Source organism: Artibeus jamaicensis, unplaced genomic scaffold, assembly GCF_021234435.1.
Source record: "Artibeus jamaicensis isolate MK-2021 breed Jamaican fruit bat unplaced genomic scaffold, CSHL_Jam_final contig_777, whole genome shotgun sequence".
NCBI lineage: Eukaryota > Metazoa > Chordata > Mammalia > Chiroptera > Phyllostomidae > Artibeus > Artibeus jamaicensis.
The window spans coordinates 1,254,138-1,276,468 of NW_026521966.1; positions in this window are offsets into that span (position 1 = coordinate 1,254,138).

The following is a 22,331-nucleotide window of genomic DNA, read 5'->3' on the forward strand; positions in this document are numbered from 1 at the left end:
CTTAGGGAGAGATTTCTGGGGGAGATGTGTAATGGGTATAAAATGCCACGTCAGACAAGGAGACCCCTGCAGGCCTGTACTTGGGGAGTGTGAGGATGGCCAGGGGCTTGGTATGTATTCCTTCCTGGTCCTGCCACTGGAGAGGCATGTGGAGAGAGCAGGGTGCTCCAGGCAGGGGAGACGGCAGCCACAAGAGATGCATGAGGAGATCAGGCATCTCAAGACTGAGTTTTCCCACACCTCTGAGAAATTCAGATAAAGAAAAGGCATGGCTTCTCCTTTACGAAGGTGGGATGCAATAAGAGAAAACAACTGCCGGACTTATTTGGGATAGTACTTCTTATAATGTGCATTTTAGTAAGTCACATTTGTAGGGACCAATATTATGGGCTGTTTGCTATGGCCTAGAGAAACATGAGTAAGAGGGTGTGCTAAAAAATCAGACTGTCTAGGCTCAGCCTTTCTATAACTATGTGGCCCTGGTCATATTTCTAAGCCTCTCTGGGCCTCAGTATGCTCATCTGTGAAATGGGAACAATGATAATACCTCAAAGGCTGTTGTGGGGGTTAAATGAGTTCACACACATAGCTTTTGTATTACCAGGTGCCTCGCACATGGTACATTCTCAATAAATGTGAGCTGTTGCCATTGTTCTTGCTGTGAGTGTCATGGAGGGTCTGCTGTCTTGTCCGTGACCGGAAAAGCCAGCCAAGGATGTGCACAGTCAGATCCTAAGGCACCACTGTTCCCTATCACCTAAGCAGGATGGAGCCAACTTCTGAGGCACATCTTCAGTTCCAAGACTTGATGAGGGCTGCACCTGCCACAGCCTGGAGGTCTCAGTGGGGAAGGGACCAGGACTATATGCAGATGTCCAAGCTGTGAGAAGTGTGGCTTTGGTGATCTCCTGGAAGGAAAGCCTTGGGGTATCCAAAGCAGGAAGTCTCAGAGTTCAGTCTACATCAGAATTACCTGGGAGGACTCCGTGAAATGCAGCTTCCCTGGTTCAGTGGATTACTGGGTAGGGCTGCTGCATCTGCATGTTAACTGAACATCCCAAAGTTTCCTTAGATGGCAGTCCCCTGGGACATAGGGCACTCATAGGTTCTGAAAGGTACGCACCTGAGCTCCCTTACAGTGCTGACAGCCTACTCGCCTGAGGGAACTTCAGAGGTGCCGACTTTCTCACTGGGGCTCCCAGTACCTTGCTCTGATCTCAGCTAATCCCTGACAAGGAACATAAATTGAGTTTTTATTCCGATCACAGAAGGAGCCACAGGCTCAGTCCTGGTACTTGCCCTATACTTATCTTTAATCCTTATGACATATTGACCTTGGCCCATGACCTCAGCCCAAATCCCAACTACAGTCACTGATTAGGCCCTGACCTCAAACACAGATGAACCCTTGCCTTTGACCTTCTCTGAGCATAGCCCCAGACTGAAGCCCAGCTCAGCCAGCTAACTCTCACATCAAGGGGCGTGAGCCAGGGAATGTGATGGCCCTGTGCAGGGACCATGTCTCCTACCACCAGACACCCGGATAAAAGTCATATCCCCTCTTTGTGGCCCCTGGATAGGGGCAGGGAGGGGGCTCAGGAACTTAGGGACTGTGCGTAGCTTTCTGGCCCTGCTCTGGCTTCACATGCAAGGCTGATAAACCATGCATCATGCTTCTCTTTTTCCCCAGGTGCCTCTCCAGATCATTGCCTCTCTGATTAATTCTTGAGAACAAAGTGCTGGCACTTCTATGGAGAAGTAGAAGATCCCAAATACCTTTCCCAGTGCTGCCCCAGGGCCTGTCCTGACTATTTGCTCTGGCCAAGTATCCGAGGCACCAGGAGGCTGATGGCCAGACTCCAGCCAGAGAGTAGCTGGCATTCTACCTCTGGGATGCTGGGCATGCTGGTTCTTGGGAGATAGTTTCACAATAGAAATGGCTTCCGTAAGTGACATCTGACACCCTGACTTCAAATTAATGATGTATTTGGTTAAAATCTGTCAGTAGGTAAAAGTGGTTCTCCTTTCCAAAGACCAGGTGAAGGTAGAATTTATCATCTCTCTCCATGTGCACTATGCGAAAGTCTTTACCTGAATCATTTCATTTCATCTTTAAATACCAGGAGTACCTTTGTGCCCCTGAGTATCACCAGTGACCAGAGAGGCCATGCACGCCACTGAGTTCAGGACTGGGAAAGCAAATTCCTCAACAAACTTGCAGTTTTCCACTTCTGGCCTCTGAAGCACATGACATTCATGTAATTTCCCTTGTTTCGTTGGCTGCAAGGAAGTTCCAGAATGTCTTTCAATTGCTGTAGCTCTCCTCAGCTGGAGGTTTCTCAACATACCTTTCCTCTGCCCATCTGACTTCATTTCTTGGTTTCTGGTCAGTTATTAAAAATCTTGTTTTATGGTATTTGAGTCTGCAGGACAAGTGTGTATATGAACAAACTGGCAGTTTGGATATTAGTCTAAAGCCAGTGTGTCAATGATTTGGGGTTTCTCTTCCATTTGGGAAAAATAAACGTCTAACAGAATGCCCCTTCTTCAGGTGATAACTACAAACTCTAAATAAAATATAAAAGCACTGAGGACTCTGGGGAGCCACCACAAGCAGGCAGATTTTGTAGGGTATTTGAAATTTGGAAGAAACTGAAGCCATGATAGAGCATAGCACAGTGAAAACTTTGAGAGAAAACCTCCAAAAGTGAGGGGGGAATATGGGAAAGAAGACGGTCAGAGAGGGATGACCCAAATTCCATGGATGAAATCCGCCCGAGTCTCCGGCTCATCTCAGAACTGCTGTGCATGCTTCAGACTCAAAGCAACTTGCAAAAGGACAACATTAATAAGGACAAAAACTGAAAGGGAATCAGGTCCACTGTCTACTGCTGATGAGCTGTTTGCAGTTTGAGTCAAAGCAAGTTGGATGCCTGTTGAACGAGGACATTGATTCCAGGGTCTCCACAACATGATCCACAAACTTTAGGTGCAATGCAAAGTGTTTTGAACTATAAAGAACTGGGAAAATGGGACCAGTTCTCAAGGGAAAAGAAAATCAGTGGAGGCCAAATTGCAGATGACCTAGATATTGGAATTATTAAACACAGGAGCAGCTATTACAATAATGTGAAATATGCTTAAAGTGAATGGAAAAAAGGAACTATCAACAGAGATCTGGAAACTATAAAAAAGAACCAAATGCAAATTCTAGAACTAGAAAAATAAATATCTACAATAGAAAATGTACTGCGTTGACTTAACAGTACAGTAGAGGTAACAGAAGAGGCAGTGAACTTGAAGACAGACCAATGCAAATGACTAAATCTGAAGAATGGAGAGAACAAAGACTGGACAAACGCCCAGAGCTTCAGGGACTGATGGGGGGCAGTATCATAATCTCAAAAAATGAATAATTTGAAGAAGTGGAACAGGGAGAAAATGGAACAAAGACTACTTAAAGAAATAATGGCCCAAACCTGCCAAAATTTTGTGTAAGGACATATATTTACAGATTCATTTATTTCAGTAAATTTAATGCAGAATACATTATGAAAAAACCATGCCTAGGCATATAAGAATTTAACAACTAAAAGCAATGTGTTAACCAGAAGGGTTCTTATTGCAAAGAAGTGTATTTTTTATTCAATGAATATTTATTGGGTACTGTTTGAGTGCTGTGAACATAACCTCCCTAGTGCTGGGAGCTAAGGGAGGTACTGAGTTGGTTTAAGATTGAATTTTGTTCAGTAAGACTAAATTTATATGAGGAATACAGAAGAATAACACTAGAGTCCAGGACATAGAAATAATTCAAGAGCACCAGGCAGCCTTGAACTGAGCATGTCTGAAAAAGATCAAAGAACTTCAACGAAACCGACTGAAGTCCCATGGGGGAAAAGACTTTGAAATATCAAGAACTCCGGAGATAAAGACCAGAGAATGGGAGAATGATCTAGTGTTACTCACACGTAATTTTTTTTCCTCTTCAAGGCTTGAGTTTATTTGGTGGGAAACGTGGCCCCTGGGCAGGGAGGCCTCTGGGAAACTGGTAACACTTAGATGAAAACTAAGAGCTGGTGTCTGGACCTCAGTGTTACCTGACTGAATAGATGTCTGGTTCTGCAGAACTTAGGAAATGCAGGCACATGTGTGTGCATGTGTGTATGCATAGGCAGCGTGCTGGCATGTATGCGAGCAGCCATCTTAGCTGGTCCAGCATCTGCTTGCCACGTTTTGAGCACTGAGGGTGTGTACACACTGACAACACTGTGGTGGACAGGACAAACTGGGCCCCCAGCCCACTCCACAGTCTGGTGGGGAGATAAGGAATATGCACAAGGAAACAGGTCTCTGTTTGTGAGAGCAGCCTAGTTGGGCCCTTCAGCAAGGATTTGGGCACTGGTTGTTCGGAGGTGACCTCAAGAAGCAAACTTAGCAGACAGGGACACTGAGACAGGAGAGGGAGGAAGCCAACAATGTGTGTGTTTCTGGAAACGTGTCTCTGTAGGGACCTGGAGCTCAGTCCAGCAGGGACACTGAGAAACAGTGATAGAGATAGGACCTAAGGACTCATCTGTTCCCACCCATCTCCCATTGGCCGGGGGCTGTCTCCAGGGCCACTAACTTCTCCAGGCCCCTGGCTTGGATCATGCCCGATGGCATTGCCTGAGGGCACATTCTCTTGGGTGGAGAAGATCTTAGATGGAGAAGCAGAGACCCAGGGCAGCGTGGCATCCGTGTTACAGCGTGAACTTGGCTGTGGTGACCACCTTCTTCTTTTTTGTGCTAACAATGCACAGCTGAAAATTATTTTATTTCCCTACCACCCTCTTTCCACCTTATTCCCTTCCATCCATTAGAAGAGCAGTGAAAACACGTGAACCAGCCCAGAACACCTTTCTGAGCGCAGGAGACTTTTTTTTAGTGTCCAATAAAGAAGTCTAATTTTATCAGTAAGAAATATTTTTAAACAATTTATTATTTGTGAACCAAGTATATGATTCTCAAATATAAAAGGGCTTTAACACAATCATACAATCATTTAGGAAAACTGCAGTTTCCCATGTTTAACATCAAAATGTTTTCTGAACTTCCAGATGAATTGCACAATATCCACTGATTGAGAAGATATCTAAAAAGAAGTTATACTTTGGGGACATTGATTTATATAATTATATATTTCATGAATATTATGTTAACGTGGTCTCCCTTTTATAAGATTTAAACAGTGCAGAGCAAACCATAGTGAATTAAAACTTCCAGACACAAGTCAAGGCTGCTGCTTATTTGTGAAGGACCAAGTGCAGCCCGAAAAGGAAGTGAGCCAATCCAAACGTCCGGGGATGCAGCGTGGGAGTGAGATGCAGACCTCTCTTTTTCTCATCTCAGGCCACCTGCCTGAGGTGCTGTAGGTGCTGTTTGACCTCACAGCACTATTAAAGAAATCATATTCCTCTCAGTCACAGGTTAGGTCGGCCCCAGAGAAGAGCAACGTCACGTGGCACAGATAATTCGGAACTACCACCAGACATGACTCACTAATCACAAATATCAAGCCGTATGTCTGACAAGTAGAGGATAACATATCGATCCGGGGCTATTAATTGGATGCTCCAAGCAACAGGGCTTCAACCCTGACAAGGGGCCCATTCACCCCGGGGTGGCAGCTCTCAGCGGCCTCCGGCCCTCCCATTCCTCAGACCTCTCAGAAACTGTCTCTAGCATGTCTTCGAGATGCTGAGCACAGTTTGCTTCAGTCTCAGTTTTGGGCAAAACATTTCTTTCACACATGAAAGTCACCCTCCCTTTGCTCATTACTCATGCCCTCTTCCCTGCAGATGACCAGTGTCAACAACTTGCTGTCCATTCTTCTAATGTCCTTGTCCTTTGTGTGTGTGTGTACAAACATAAGTGGTATCACACTATATAAATCATTTTCCATTTGATTTTACTTGATGATGTGTCTTAGACATCCTTCTGAGTTTGGACATGGAAGCCTACCACATTATCTTAATTATATGGAGAAGTTCATTGTTCCATAATTTATCCAGGCTTTCTCCGACTGAGGTACATGGATGAACTCCCCAGCCCCCTGCAGCTTGCTGTTACAAACCGGGTTACAACTATCACAGCATGTGTGGGTTTCTGCACATACTGCCAGTATTTCTTCAGGACTAGGTTTCCAGAAGTAAAATTGTGGGGATGAAGGGAATGCACATTTTGGTGTGGGTGGCTGATACCTGGTGGCTTCCAAATGACCTCTCAAGTTCACAGTGATTCCAGCAGGTATCTGAAAGCACCTATTTCCCCTCATTGTTGCTAATATATTTTTGCTACCAATCTTTTTGACTTTTGGTAACATGATGAGTGCAAAATCATATCTCATTATTGTTCTAGTTTCCATTTCCCTGGTGACTAGTGGAAGCTGTGCATTTTCTTACACAATTATTGGCATTTGCATTTCTCTTCTGCAAATTGCCTATTCATATAATTTGTCCCATTTTTATTGTGTTGTGTGTCTTTTTATTGATTTGTATAAGATCTTGATATATACTGGCTATTAATTCTTTGTGTGTAAAATGTGTTCATATAATGTTTTCTAATTTGCTGCTTGTAATTTAGCTTTGTAATTGTGTCATTTGTCAACAAAGCATTTTAAAATTTTATGAGATTAAACATGTTAATCTTTTATTATGTGGCTTCTGGGTTTTGTGCCCTGTTTTAGGCAAATTTTTAACACCAAAATATAAGAATTATGTTATAGTTTTATTCCAACTCTCTTATAGTTTCTTTCTTTTTTTTTACATTTAGCTTTTTAACCTAACTGAAATTTATTTTTCGTATGGTACAAGTTATGCATCTAACTTAATTTTTTCCTATAAATATATAGTTTCCTTTAAACTATTTCTTGAATAGTTTTTTGTTGTTGTAGGAATTAAAAATGCTTTCTTTATAGCAAATAATATTTTATCACTTGTAATAAATGCAAGTACTAAATTATTTCAACTAGAACATTTTGTGAGCAGTTTCTACTACCTATATTGTTACTTTCCATCATAGATAATATTGCCATATATGCACAAAACTATTTTGTTCCCATAATCTATTTGTTCATCTGTTTTAGCCAGTTTGTGGTGATAGAACAGAATGCCAAAGACTGGATAGCTTAAAAATAGAAGTCTACTGCTCACAGTTGTGGAGCTGGGAAGTCTGAGGCCAGGATGCCATGTGCTGGGTTCCGGCAAGTGCCCTCTTTCTGGCTCACAGATTATCTATCTTCTTGCTGTGTCCTCACGCAGAGAACAGCAGAGAGAAAGGAAGCAACTTCTCTCCCCAGTCTTCTTAAGATGGCACGAATCCCATCACGAGGGCACCACCCTCCTGGCCTAATCACCACCCAAAGGCCCTATTTTCAAGGATTGTCACACTGGGAATTACTGTTTCAACATATGAATATTGGGGAGGAAGGAACACAAATTTTAGACCACAGCACTATTCCTATGCCTATACCACATCATTTCAGTAAACACAGCTTTAATATTTTTCTCACTTGTTTGTACAGATCTCCCCTCATTTTATTTTTCAGAGTTTTCTTAGATATATTCACATATACACTATTTCACCTCTATTCTTCTGTTGCTTGGAAGATCCATGCAGCTCTACGAATCTTTAATGATCTCTCTAGATAACAACATGCTCCATTGACTTACCAAAGGCTAATATTGATCGGCATTTTCCTTCTTTCTGTCCCATGAAAGACTTTAGGACAGTTCCACCCATTTACTGCTGTCCTGACTCCTGTGCTGCTGTCACGTTAATTCCACAGGTATTTCAAACCTCCCTGGACAACAATGTTAGTCTCTGCATAACCGATGCTTGTTTTCATTCACCTACATATTTACTTTTTTATTGGCCTTCAGTCTTCTTTGTCTCTGCTGTTGCATCTGGGATCATTTTTTTCTTCAGTATTTTCTTTAGCGCATATTGGCTAGTGGTGAAGTCTTGGGTTTTTGCTATTCCAAAAGTGTCTTTCTTTCAACTTTGTTCTTGAAAGGCATTTTCCCTGGGTTTAGAATTCCAGATTGGCAGTTATTTCCTTTTGGTACACTGCAAATACCATTCCTCTGTCTTTGTCTTCCATTATTGCTGTTGAGAAGTCAGCTGGAGATCTGTTGTTTCTTAGAAGTAATTTGTTTTTACTCCCACCCTTACCAAGTTTTTCTTTCTCTCATTGGTTTTCTGCAGTTTCACTATATGTCTGGATCCATATTTATTTTGCCAAAGAGTCATTGGGTCTTAAAGCCATGGATTGATTTTTTTCATTAGTTTTGGAGATTTTAAAGCCATTATATTTGTTTAAATATTACTTCCGACTTACTGTCTCTCTACTCTCCTCCTGGGACTCCAATTAAACATGTTACAGTAATTTCTATCTTTCTGTGCTTTGTTCTGAATATTTTCTTCTGATATACATTTCAGTTCATCAATTCTCTCTTCAGCTGTGTCTTCAGTTCTAAATTTCAATCATTATATTTTTCAACCTAGAATTTTTAGATGGTTCTTCTTCAAATCTGCTCTGACATGTTACATGTTGTCAGTTTCTTTTCTTTAGGTTCTGCCAGGTGCCAGCAATCTTAAATCACCTGAACCCAATTTTAGGGTTTAAAATATTCCAGAACACCTGGTGACTTGAAACTGCGAGGCAGTCTCTGTGAGGGTTGGTTTGTTTCTGGTTCAGTCTTACTTTTGAAATGGAGTTCTCCACCTTTAGTGTGAGTGGTTCATCAGGGTTCCTGTCCAAGACCTGGACTCCAACTTTTGTCCCCTTGCTTTGCGAAGCTTTCGGACATGCTCCTTAGCTTATAAACCACTTCATTTATATTTGTAATTGAGGTGACCTCCAACACCGGGCTCATCTCTCTGGATTTTTGTCTTTTTTCAGGTCTTGGTATGATCATTTGTCACTACTTGTTAACCTTTTGATACATTTATAAAGCTGCTGTTAAACATTAGGTTCAAATTGTATGTCATCTTTGAGGTAGGTAGGAAATGTGGGTTTGAATCAAAATTGTTTGCTATTGTTGAAAGTTCAAGTTCTAAATTTTCTTTTATTTACATTTTGGAAGCAGTTTGTCAAATTCTAATGAATAGCTGTTGAGATTTTGAATGGGATTCCTTTGTATTTATAGATTCACTGGAGAATAGTTAACTTTATAAGATTGAGTGTTTTCACTCAGGAATATAGTATGTATGTTAAACTTTCTCTTGTGCCTTAGAAAACCTTTTATACTTTTGTTAATAGATAAGCTGCCCATTTATTCATAAATTAATTTCTAAATATTTTATAGATTTTATTGTTAATGAGAATGCAATTCTCTATTCCATGGCATGACAATTTCTTTGTAGTAGGCTAGATAGTAAATACTTTAGATTTTGTAGTGGTATGGTCTCTGTTTAAATAATCAACTTTCTTTGTAGTGTGAAAGCAGCCACAGGCAACATATAAACAAATTGGCATAGCTGTTTTACAATAAAACTTTATTTATAAAAATGGGTTGTGGGCGAGCTTGGTCCATGTGCCAACTCCTGCTCTATTCCATTCCATTTAAAATACTGTTTATTGTTAAAGCTATCGATTTAAAGTTGCTCATCTTATCGTTATCAAACTTAAATTCTTTAATTAGTTCTAACGCTTTCTCATTTGATTTTCTGGATTTTCCAGAGAGCCGATTATACAATCTACAAATGCTGACAAGTCCCCCTCTGCCTTCCCAATAATTACACTTGTCATTTAATTTTCTTGTCTTGTTATGCTGGCTAGAGCATCCAATACAATTTGTGTAATTATGGTGAGAGCAATCATCTTTGTATCTTAAATTTGTTTTTTGAAGAGTACATTTTGGATGTCTTCATCATTAATTGTGATGTTTTCTCTAGGTTACCAACAGATGCACTCTGTGAGATTAGGAAAGTTTTCTGCCATTCTGATCTTACTGAGGGCTTTAAAAATGTTGAATGAATGAAATAGGTAAAATGATCAAAAGGTACAAACCCTCAGCTACAAAATTAATAAGTCATGGGATGTAATATACAGTGTGGTGACCATAATCAACAACACTGTATTGTGTATTGGAATGTTGCTAAGAGAGTAGATCTTCTTAAAGATTTTATTTATTTTTTTAGAGAGGGGAAGGGAGGGAGAGAGAGGGAAAGAAACATCAATGTGCAAGAGAGACATTGACCAGTTGCCTCTTGTACACCCTCAACCTGGGACCTGGCCCACAATTCAGGCATGTGCCCTGAGGGGGGAGATCAAACTGGTGAATTTTTGATTTGCTGGAGGGTGCCCAACCCACTGAGCCACACCAATCAGGGCAAGAGAGTAAATCTAAAAACTCTCATCACAAGAAAAAAAATGTAACTGTGGTGATGGATGTTAACTAGACTTATTGTGGTGATCATTCATAATATATTCATATATTGAATCATTATGTTGCATACCTGAAACTAACACAATGTTTATGTCAATTGTATATCTCAAACAACAAAAAGAATGTAACATTTGACCAAATCTTTTTCACCTTCAGTTGAGATAATCTTATGTCTTTATTCATTTACTTAATTGAAGTGGTGAGTTATAATTACAGATTTCCTAATATCAAATTTTCCTCTTTTAATATATTCCTGGGGAAAAAAATTTTCTTGATGATAATTCATCAGTCTTTTAATACATTGATGTATTTGATATGTTAATGTATTATTTACAATTTTGCATTTAAGTACTTAAATAAAATTGACTTGTAGATTTTTTGGGGGGTATATCTTTTCAGTTTGGGTATCATGGTTATGCGGGGTGATTTCTGTATGCTCTGGTATATTTGATAGAGTTAGGTATTTTTCTTTGTTCAAGGTTTTGGTATAACTAGCTCCCAAATCCATATGGAGTGGTACCTTTTTGGGAGGTAATTGTTGACTATTAGTTCAACCTTTTCCATGATTAGTTCATTCAGAATTTCTCTGCTTGAGTACATTTAAGTAATTTTCCTAGGAAATGATTTATTTTATCTAGATTTTAAAATATATTGAATGAAGTGATTAGTGTTCTCTTATAGTTTTAAAGTCTTTCCCACATCTATAACTAGGTGTAATGTCTCATTTTGAATGTAATTTATTTTGCCTTTTCTCACTTCAAATGTACAACTGCAGATTTGTACATTTTACTGATATTTTAAAGACAGTTTTGACTTTATTGATCAAGTCCACTCTTGTTCTGTTTTGGTTTTGCTTTCATATTTCATACTATTTTTTACCATATCCAGAAAGAAAATATTTAAGTGTATTACATTTGAGATTTATATTTTGATGGCCAAAATTTTAATTCAAGCCATTTAATTAATTTTAAAGACATACTTTATTCCTTTCAAACGCTTGTTCGGAAAACTGTAACTCTTAGTTCATCAGTTTGTAGAGTTTGATTCCTTTCTTCCTTGGTGTCAGTTTTCCATATACACTTGGTGAGTTTTTGCCATTTCCTCATACCCAGAAGTACTTACCTATACTGCTTCACCTGGCCTGCCTGTGTTGCTTATGAAGAAGGGGCGGGAGGCACACAGTAAGGAGGGGTTGGCTGGTAGTGTGATTTCCCGGGTGGAGCACCGATTTCTTGCTGCTCAGTATCATCAGGGCCTCACTGTATGCCCTGGACACAGCTCTACCCTCTCAGTTTCATTCCCGTCTGTCTTGGGAGAGGGGAGGGGCTGGCCGGTCTGGCTCTCCTGAGTGTTGCTTTCCAAACGACCCCTCTCTGAGTGCACCAGCTCTGCTCTCTCTTCTAACTGGCCTTTGAGTTTGAAGTTCCCAGAAACAGCTTCTTCCTTCAAAATGGTCTTTTTCTTCAGCAGTTTCCCTCTGGTTTAGTCATTTTTTTTCAGATCAAATCCTATTTATTTTCTTTTAAATTTCCTCACCATTTCTGAAATACTAGTATCACTTTCTATTGTTTTCCTGGGCTGTTATAGACTTTTAAAAATCATTTAATTTATTTTGTAGAACTGTGTATAGCCACTTTCATGACTTCAAATGAGATTGTACTTTTAAATAAATTCATGTTTTATTAACCTCAAGCACCCATCACATACATTTGAAAAATAGTTGTATCTCTATATAAAAGAGTTCTATGAGATGTAGCTTATTTATCACAATATGAGTTTTTCTATGCACAGAGAATATTTAGTACCGCTGTGAATTTGAGGCTTCCCAATGGTCTGCTGTCCATGAGTTGAAAGTAATTTCGTAGACAGATAGGACAGATGGCATGGCCGCAGATTAGAAGACTAAGATGGGTAAATATGGAAATGAATATAATCCATTTGCTACTGCAATGTTCCCTTCTGAGATTTATCAATTTAAAAGTTAACTTTTGGATGTTAATGTCAATTATATAAATGTCTGTATGAGATGTTAAGAGTGATGATGTATATTGTTTAAAATAAGGAAAAATATGTTTGCTACATTTGCGTTTGGTGATGTTAAGCCTGCTCGTGTAACAAAGATTAAATAGGATACCTCTGCTGGAGTCTGTAAGATCATCTCTGGGTTTGATGTGCTAGGAACACTCGCAGATTCTGCAAATAGTTGCACTCACAGCTGTAGTTTATTACAGAAAAGGGCTACAAAGAAAAGTCAGCGAAGAAAGAGTCACAGGACACAAGGTCTGGAGGAAAGGTACGAGCTTCCAAAAGTCGTCTCCCAGTGGAATCACCCAGGATGACTTTAATTCCTACAGCAATGACTTGTGACAATGAGTGTGGAATGTCTACAGGGAAGCTCATTAGGGATTCAGTGCCAAGGCTGTTGTTGGAAGAAACTCTGCCTGGCATGTACGAAAGTTCCGGCCTCCCAGAAGGAAAACAGGTGATCATCATAAACCATATTATTTGTGCAAACTATTTAGGCACAGAGAGTCACGCATCTTTTAGGGCAAGTTCTCGGTCAGTGTGAGGAACTGTTTCCCACTCAAATCCCTGTATACTGGCCAAGGGCCCACCTCGAAGGCCTTTCCAAGGACAGCAATCTCAGCCCTACTGTGCCACTGATCTCTTTTCTGCACAATTTTTAACTTTTGTTTTCAAATAGAAGTGATGAAACAATATATTACTGACTAAATCTGCAAGATTTTCAACCCTTCTTTTTCCTACTCACAAGACAAAGAGGAGTCAGTTAATAGCATAGGAGATTCCTGGGCTGTGGTTTGACAAACATTTATTAAGCATCTGCTATGTGCCACGCACTCTGCTGAGGGCCGGAGCTGCAAAGACCATGGGACTCACCCGAGACCATAGCTGTTTGGTGAGATGCACCAGGGCCGACCCTGCTGCCCGGCCCTGAAACTGCCCGTGAACCTGAGAGTCATTATTCCACAGAGAACTGCATTTTCAGTTGAGCCTTTTGTTGACCTTGACGATCCGAAGCGCAGAACCAGTGATCTCGGGAAGGATGCACAGGCTTTTGGAAATTGCCCAGTGTGAGCTGCTTGGGTGAGATTCATCTGCCAGAAGTGGCAGGCTTATTTCCCCTGACGATTTTTCATGTTTCATTTGGTTTTATTTCACTGTTTGGGGAAGATTTTCCCTTGACATTTTTTGTTTATTTGTATTTGCTGAGGTGTTGGTGGAAATACTAAGTGGCAGAAGGGAATGCACACAGGGGCTTCGAGGGAACCCAGGTTCTGGAAGAGCCCTTTTGTCCCAGCTCGTCTCCAACATCGGCACCGGAACCCACGCCGTGCTGCCCTCAGGTAACAAACCTCCTCCCTGCCGGCGAACTGGGGGCTGGCACTCCATGACCGTGGAGAAACAATCCGAGCTCTCCTGGGTCCTGTCTTCCTTATTAAGGGAACTGGACTTTGGAGGGCCCTGGGTGGGAGAGGCGTCGGGCCAGGGAGTCCCCAGTGCTGTCCCTGAAGCAGCCCAGCAAATGGCACCAGGAGAAAAGGTCAAGTTGCAACTGCGAGCAGAGGAAGTCCCCAGAGCCAGGGCCAGGAAAGTTAAACAAAGGAAGCACAGTGCTGGACGGGGTTTGCCCAACACACTTGGTGAGAAGGAAAACAGGAAGCGCTTTCAGAGCTCAGCCTGTCTTCTCCTGGAAATTCTGTGTTGATCCATATGAGGAGTGTGGGGAGCTCTTTGGTGACCCTGGGTGAGGTGGGAGGACTCAGCACCGCCTGGTGTCCTTTCCTGGGACAGGCTGGGAGATTTTGTGCCAAGTGAGCATTTCTGTTGTGTCTGCTTAATGCTGCTGGTGGGGCAGGTCCAGGCCAGGCCACCACAGGGACAGCGGGAGGGCGTGTGGGCCCAACATCAAAAAAGCAGACAGCCCGTTTGGAGATGCTCACTGTGGTTTTTACATGTTACAGGTGTCACTTGGCATTTGGGTTTATTTCTGAGCCGCTTCGATCCAATTAGTGGCCAAGGGAAATAATGCCCTCAGGCATCTTTCATGAACTTTCTGTTTGAGGAAGTCTTTGGTTGTAAGAGGCAGCCTGGTGGGTTGAGAGAAGGGGCAGTGCCCAGAGGGAAAAGACCTCTGATGTTGCTGCTGGCTTCTCTTGCAGAAGGGACCACCTCCAACTTGTCAGGATTTGGGGGGACCAACAATTATGTTTACATATTCTAAGAGTGATCCAAAAATTACCAGAAAGCCCAGCAATAAAATCAGAGTTCTGTAATTAGAAGCGTTCTTAGAGTAAGTTGGTTCAGCCTCCCCATCCAAACTAGGAGTTTTTGCTCCATCATTCCCAAGAGGTGGTCAGTGAACCTCTGCTTGCACAGCTCAAGTGATAGGGAGCTCATTACCACCTAAAACAGCTCGTTCCATTTCTGGACATCTCCACTAGTATTAAATGTTCCATCTACAGATAAGATTGGTTCCCTTTAGGGGATGCCAGTTTGATCCCATAGAGGCTGGTGAATGTGTAACCCATGTATCTGGACCTCCTTGTCTCTAGGCTAAATGGCCCCGGAGCCAACAGCTGCTCATTTAAACACATGGCTTTCAGTTTTCTCATCTTGGAGGGTCCCTGTAGACATCTATTCTTCAGTCATGACTGGACTCAAATAAAATAAGCAGTCCGGAGTTTCTCCTGGGTTCTGAAATGCCTTTAGAAAGACCATTCACTCACAGGTGTTTCCTGGGGAGGGAGAGGGTATGTTTTGGCCACTTGGGTTCTGTGCAGGGGCTTCTGGACCAGATCAAGAAAGGTGAGGGCTGGCTCTGAACCTCCGGGCCAGGACAAATGCCCACTTTGCTATCATCTCTTTTCAGGGCCCTTCTTTTAGAGAACGTCAGAGCAAAAACAGCCCCAGAGGTAATCTGCCTCGACCTTTTATTCCATGTTGTGCATGGTGATCATCAAGTCCCTGAGAGGGGAACAGATTTGGCCATGTCGTCTAGTGGAAGAGAAAACTGGAGCCCAAATCTGCAGTTTTTGAGTTCAGTGAGACTGCGCTTTATCTGAAAGACAAATGCCAGTGATCCCCATGTGTCTTTGGTTCCTGTGGCCCTCAGAGAGCTTTGTCCCCTGGAAATCACCCGTGCTTCCCATTGTCTGTGGTTCCCCCCATTGATCCTGTGTCCGTACCCTGAGCTCAGGGGGTGCTGCCTCCAGCATTGAGCTTTCTTCCCACCCCCATCTCTGCAACTCACCACATTCCTAATGGAATGACCCCCAGGGCTGATCATCATGAAGGTACTAGGAAAAGAAAACCTGTTAATATTCAAGCAACTTTGCTAAACAAGCAACTCTTTCAGGGTGACTATTTATTGCTATTTATGATGACAGATTATCTTTCTGATTTCCTCCAGCACATGTCTCCAGAGGAAATTAGATACAGTACTTTCCTTAAGCAGGGCCAGAAGAAAATGTTTCTATAAATACTTAACAACTTGTCAAGGGAGATTACAAATACTGGCATGTCCTTCACAATGTCATGTTGGTTATTGAAACTGTTGTAAGGATTCAGGATGGCTCATTTTCTTCCTGCTCTAAGGTGGTGAGTGCTACATTTTCTGAGGTCAGAGAAGGTGCTTCTAAGGACAGAAGCTCCAGGACCAGCCCTGGCTGGTGTGGCTCAGTGAACTGAGCACTGGCCTGTGGATCAAAAAGTTGCTAGTTTAATTCCTGGTCAGGGCACAAGCCTGCGTTGCAGCCCAGGTCCCCAGTTGGGGGCACATAAGAGGCACCTTGCTCTCCCAGTCCATTGGGAAGACCTCACTCTTCAGCAGTCGTGGCTGCACTAAGCCCTACTATCTTCCATGTAGATTGGGAGAAATTTGACAATAATGAGTATAATAAATGCAGTTAATAAATGCTAACATATCTCCATCTCTTACAATGTGTTAAGAATTGTTGTAAGGGCTTTGCATGGATTCAGTCATTTAATCCTCATAACAACCTCATCAGGGGGATATGAGCACCATCCGTCTTTTACACAGGAGGAAACTGAGGCAGGGGAACACACTTAGAGCAACGCAGGTGGAAGGGATGGAGCTGGATTTGGCCGCAGACACTCAACTCCCAGGCTATGGGGTCCCCAAAAGAGGCTGGGTCCAACTCCTTTCTGGTAATTTCTCTCCTCAGTACCTTTAAGAATTTTCTCTGTGTTCTGGGTTTTACCATCAGATATCTAGGTGCAGAAGGTTTTTTTTTATATTTATCCCACTTAACATTTGGTAGAATTTTTAGATCTGAGAACTCTTAGTTCTGTGAAATTCTCTGCTGTTAACCTCTTTAAGCACCAGCTTCTCTGTTATCTCTATGTATCCTTCTGGAACTCTTCTCAGACCTGTGTTGAAGCTTTGGGAGTCGCTTTTCATGTCTCTCAATTTTTCTCTCCTGTTTTTAACTCTCTTATCTCCTTTGGGCTGTGTTCTGTTTGATCTTTGTGTTCTCAACTTTGCTCCTCAGCTATGTTGAGCATCCTGGTCAGTTTCTCTATTGAGTTTTAAAAATTTCATTAACTCTCTACTTCATTTATAAGATCTCTAATTGGCTCCTTTTCATAGTCACTCCTTTTAATTTTATCGCTTTATTTCTTGTGTCACACTTGTAGTCCCCTTCCTGACTTCTTTCAGTCTGTTAGCATGCTTGTTATATATCTTGTCCTTCTGGAGGGTTCTGTTTGATCTTTTTTCCCTCAAATGGAAGGGATTTCATCTGCAGAGTTTGTTAGTCTTGTATGGCGGCAATTTTCCTCTGTGTCCTGTGCATCCTGATTTTGAGTTCACCTGCTAGGTCCTGAGCAGGGCTGGCCTCCGCAGCATCTCCAGGTCCTGTCCTCTTGGCAACCAGGGGCAAGGGCTCTCTGGGCAATCCTGGCTGGAGAGGAAGTGGGTGTCTGATCCTCAACATTGGCTGGGAGGTGCACTTCTGGCCCAGGGCAGGATGTATGGCTTTGGCCCCCAGTCATAGCTGCTATGCTCCTTGCATTCATAGTTTTCTTTTAGAAGCCTTGCTTTAAAACCTACTAGGATAGCTCTGGCTGATGTGGCACAATGGATTGAGCACTGGCCTGTGAGCCAAAGGGTCACTGGTTCAATTCCCAGTCAGGGCACAAGCCTGGGTTGCAGGCCAGGTACCTAGTAGGAGGTGTACTAGAAGCAACCACAAATGGATGTTTCTCTCCCTCCCTTCTCCTTTCTCTAAAAATAAATAAATAAATAATTTAAAAAACCTACTAGGATAGCTCTGTATTTTGAGCATGCGTGTGTGTGTTTTCCTCAACACTAGGAGTTTGGAACAGAACATAGGGGTTTTAGCATCATCTTAGTCTAGCATCTTAAACCAGAAAGTCTCTCACATAATCATTGTTTGTTAGAATGAAGTAATTGATATTTACAAAGAGTATATATAATATTGGCTGTAAAGCATAATAATAAATAATAAAGTATATACCTGTGAACGGGGCCCCCTGAGTAAGTATGAGAACATGACTGGTGATGTTGAAGCCACTCTATGTTCCTTTCAGATGTGGGTCTTTGTCTCCCCCACCCCCCAGGTGACTGACTGCTCAGGTACTGGGTACCATCTCTCTACCTTTTCTTGCTTCCCTCTTCATTATTTTGCACCATTTTTTCAATACAGGGAAGTGCCATAACATGGTGCTTTAGAATTGTACTGTGAAGCTACAATAATGAAAACACATTAGCATGTAAATGGGCCAACAAATTGGCGGAACAGAGAATTTGGGCACAGACTCAAATGTTAGGAAATGCTCTAGACAATGAAGGAGGAGTTCTGAATGGGGGCAAATGGGATGACTGGTCCAATAACTTGGCATTGGGCAATTTGTTACGTATTTGGAACAAGATAAATTTTAGTTTCTTATTTCACACCTTACGTAAAAGTGAGTCTCTAATAGTTAAAAAATCAAAATTAAAAGAACCATTTTACAATAGAACTAGAGCAAATTTGAGGAGAATAACTTCATAAACTTGGAGGTAGAAATGCCTTTTAAGGAATACACAAAACCTCAGAGCAAAAGCCACAAATAAAATTCAAAGACAAACACCAGGATAAAAGAAAATATTTGCTATGTATATAACAAATTAAGAAGATAATATTCCATCAAAAAACAAAACTCACCTGTAATTCTACCACTTAAGACCACTATGTACATTTTAGTGCACAGGGTTTCATCTTTCCCCCGTCCTGCGTGCTTTTTTCTTATGCGCATTGTTCCTCACCTGGATTATGCTGTACAAGTTATTCTTCTAATTCTTGTTCTTAGTATAATGTAAATGTTTTCTCATGTAAGTAAATACATGCAAATGAAAGTCTCTTCTGCAAAACTTATAATGACTATTTGTTATACATTGTATAAAGGTGCTCATTCCTGTTTAATAAATTATTAAATTAATGTTCTAAAGTTAATATGCCCAATATATGAGAGACTCCTACAAATCAATAAGTAAAAAAGCTAACACACCATGGGACAAAGGAAATGAATAAGCCATCAATCCACAGAAAGTTGAAGGAGAAAACCTGCAATGGCCAATAAACATAAAACTCCAATCTATCCCACTAGTAATTAAAAACATGCAAATAAAATACTTTTAATATATACCACTGAGAACAATTAAAAAGGTAGATAATCCCTAGGCTAGGCAAGGATGTCGAACAATGGACAGGCTCATGACCTTGGTGAACTGATAAGAGTATTTGCCAGGCGACTTGGCAGTGTCTATCCACTTCTCTCTAAGTGCCCGCCTGGGCTCTGACTCAGCATCCCCCTGACACCACAGCCTGACAGACACTCACTGCAGTGCTGCCCGCGAGAGGGGAGGGTGCTGAGGATAGCGTGTGTGGGAGGTGGTGGCAGGGATTTCTGATGTTGATTAAGTACACTTCGACAAGTTACTTGGGTTATGAGTATCTTAAAATATTTGTACATTTTAATTCATCCTAATAAATATTGTGCTAGCACAATGAGAAAGTAAACAGTTTTAAGAACAGATGTGTTAATGGGGAATAATTCAGGGTTTGAAATGCTTATACTATACATACATTCAGTATATGCCCCCCCAAAAAAAACAATAGAAAAAAATAAAACAAAAGCAAAACAAACAAAAAACCCTAAATCACGAACTGCACAATAGACAGACAGTGACCATCTAATTACCCTCAGAAAACCCCCCAATTCCACAGAATGACATCAAAGCCCTGAGGGACCTGGGTCTGCAGCCTTCTCTAGCTTCCCAGCTCACCACCTCACCCTGCACTGAACATTAAGGCAAAGAAACCCCCAGCATTTCCTGAATATGAAATACCCCTTTATGACTGAGCTCAATGTGCCTGCTTTTCCTGCCACCAAAGGGGCCACTTTCCCAAGCTGCCTGTCCTACCAGGTCACAGCCCTGGAGTAGATGCTGATCTCATCCATCAGTGTGTTCTTAGGGCCCAGCACATTCCTCACAGTAAATGTGTGTAAATGAACGAATCAATAAATGAGTGAAAGTGTGAAGCCAAGGCCCAGGGTTTCTGCCAGAGACAGACCTAAGGCCCCGGGGGGGCAGAGGCAGGGGCAGGGCTGGACCCTGCTCCTTATTGATGCATGCTGTCTCCCTAACAGGTGCCTCCACTTCAGAGTTTTTGTGGGGAGGAGGAGGTAAGAATGAAGGAAGGAGAGCCTTTGAGAGAGACAGCAGGCCCCACAAGTTCACCATGTCTCTCACCTGCTGCTGCATCCCACTCATGGCACAAAAGTTCTGCCTGCCAGCAGCCCTGTGCTGTGGAGCACCCCGTCTCTAAAGAAGTCCGTCCTGGCGGAAGTCCTTTTAAACACAGGACACAGGACACGATGAAGTCAGCAGGATGTCTTTGAGAGGGGAGAGCGTTAAGACAAGGCAAAACCTGGCCATTTATCAATGTGCACAGGTGCATTGCTCAGCAGATTTGGGGCCACATGAATAAATCACTGTTTTGAGAGCAGCTCCAGCTGCACGCACAGCCACCTGAGTCACCTCTCTGTCCAGGACGTGGCCACCACAGGGCCCTTCTGAAGGGTCTGGCTATTTTTAGCTGTAATTAAAATCATAGCACACACTGTCATGGACCCCATTTTGGCTAACTGATATGCAAGCAGCTTTTTTAAAGTATTAAATTGACTATAACCCCTTTTTAATCTGGGGGTGTTTCAAGTGTTCAAGCAGAAAGCCAACCTTAACACTGATGCCAGATGACAGGTAGTCAATGGGGCTGGAAAACACCTAACTGGTTCTGTCGATCCCTCTGCTCTCGCTGCACTAAATTACAGAACTAATAGGCTCTTAAAAAGACTGACACGCAGTTACTGTGAGAAAGAAAAGTAAATGTGAAAACCCGCTTTTCTCACCACATTTAATTTTAATGGGGGGCTTTGAGACTCAATAAATCACTCTCCTGTTTCCTTCGGAGAAGCACCTAGAACATTTAAGAGACTAAGAGGCTTCTCCCTCTTAATCCTCTCAAACTACTCAGAAGGTTATGTTTTCTTTAGAAAGCTTCTTAGGAGATGGGAGATAATTCTAAGTACCCGTATAGTTCTATGCATTCCTGGACGGTATCTCTGTTCCCATCTTTACTAGATTCATTCATTCATTCACTCAATCACTTTTTTTATTACTTGGCAAGCAGTCCTTCAATCTTGCCTTCTTTAGGCACTAAAGAGGTTGGTTGGTCTGATCTTGCTCCAATGTAGTCGAAGGGAGAGCGCTAGTATGAGTGTGTGATTATATACCTGGGGTAAGCGTCTCAGAGATGGACATGAAAAGAGCAGGAGGACCCGGAGGAAGCGTTATTTCCACAGTGCCCTCCTGCCTCCCCACACCCGCACCACCCAGCATGGTCTGGTCTGCAGGCGCTCAGCACTCACCTGCTATGAAATAATCACTCGCTAAATGGCTAAATGTGTCCCGACTTGAGTCAACTTGTTAGCCTTTCAGATGAGTCCACCCAAAGTTATGTCTCCAACTTAAATTAGGCTGCTCTCTGCCCCAGATAACTCTCATGATTAATTGTGGCAAAAAATCCTTTTTGAGAGAAAGTGCAGGGATATTTTTTTTAAAACCCTGCTTTTCTCCCAGCCTCAGCTCTTCAGCAGTCAAGCATTTGTCATATTTTAGTCCTTTAACCACTAGTCATTTCTGACTAATACCCAGCAGGCAGACATGGGGTATGATTTCCAAGATGATAAATGCTTCCCTTCTTATCTTTTGATATCTGGAAGTAGAAAATTTCAAGGAAAAAGGGTTTTACACCAAGACGACCATAAATCTCATTGTGTTCACAACAGAAGGCTGACCAGAGGAGTTTATTAAATCCATAAAAGATTTGATGTATATCAAACTGTTACATAAAGTCAATACTTTGGAGAGAAGCAGACAATAAATACTCAACAAGAGGCAATATTTCCATCAGGGAGAAGGCAATCGCATAAAGATTAGGGGAGCAATTTCAATATTGCCCGTCTCTCTCTACAGTAAGAAGATGTGTCTTGTTTTCCAGAATAATCACTCAGGAAGGAGCGGGGGTGGGGCAGACAGCCTTCTGGACTTGGCTAATCTCACCATCAAGCCCAAATTAGGTGTTGTGGACAAAATGTTTGCGTTCCCTCCAATAAATATGATGATGCCCCAACCCCCAGTGTGACTAGATTTGGAAATGGGGCTCCTAAGGGTGTAATTAGGGGCAAATGAGGTCATGAGGTTGGGACCTGACTTGGTCTCCAGGGTTCTTTGCCACGTCACTGCCACAGGCCTCTCTGGAGGTTGGGGTGGGGCCAGAGCAGAATCCT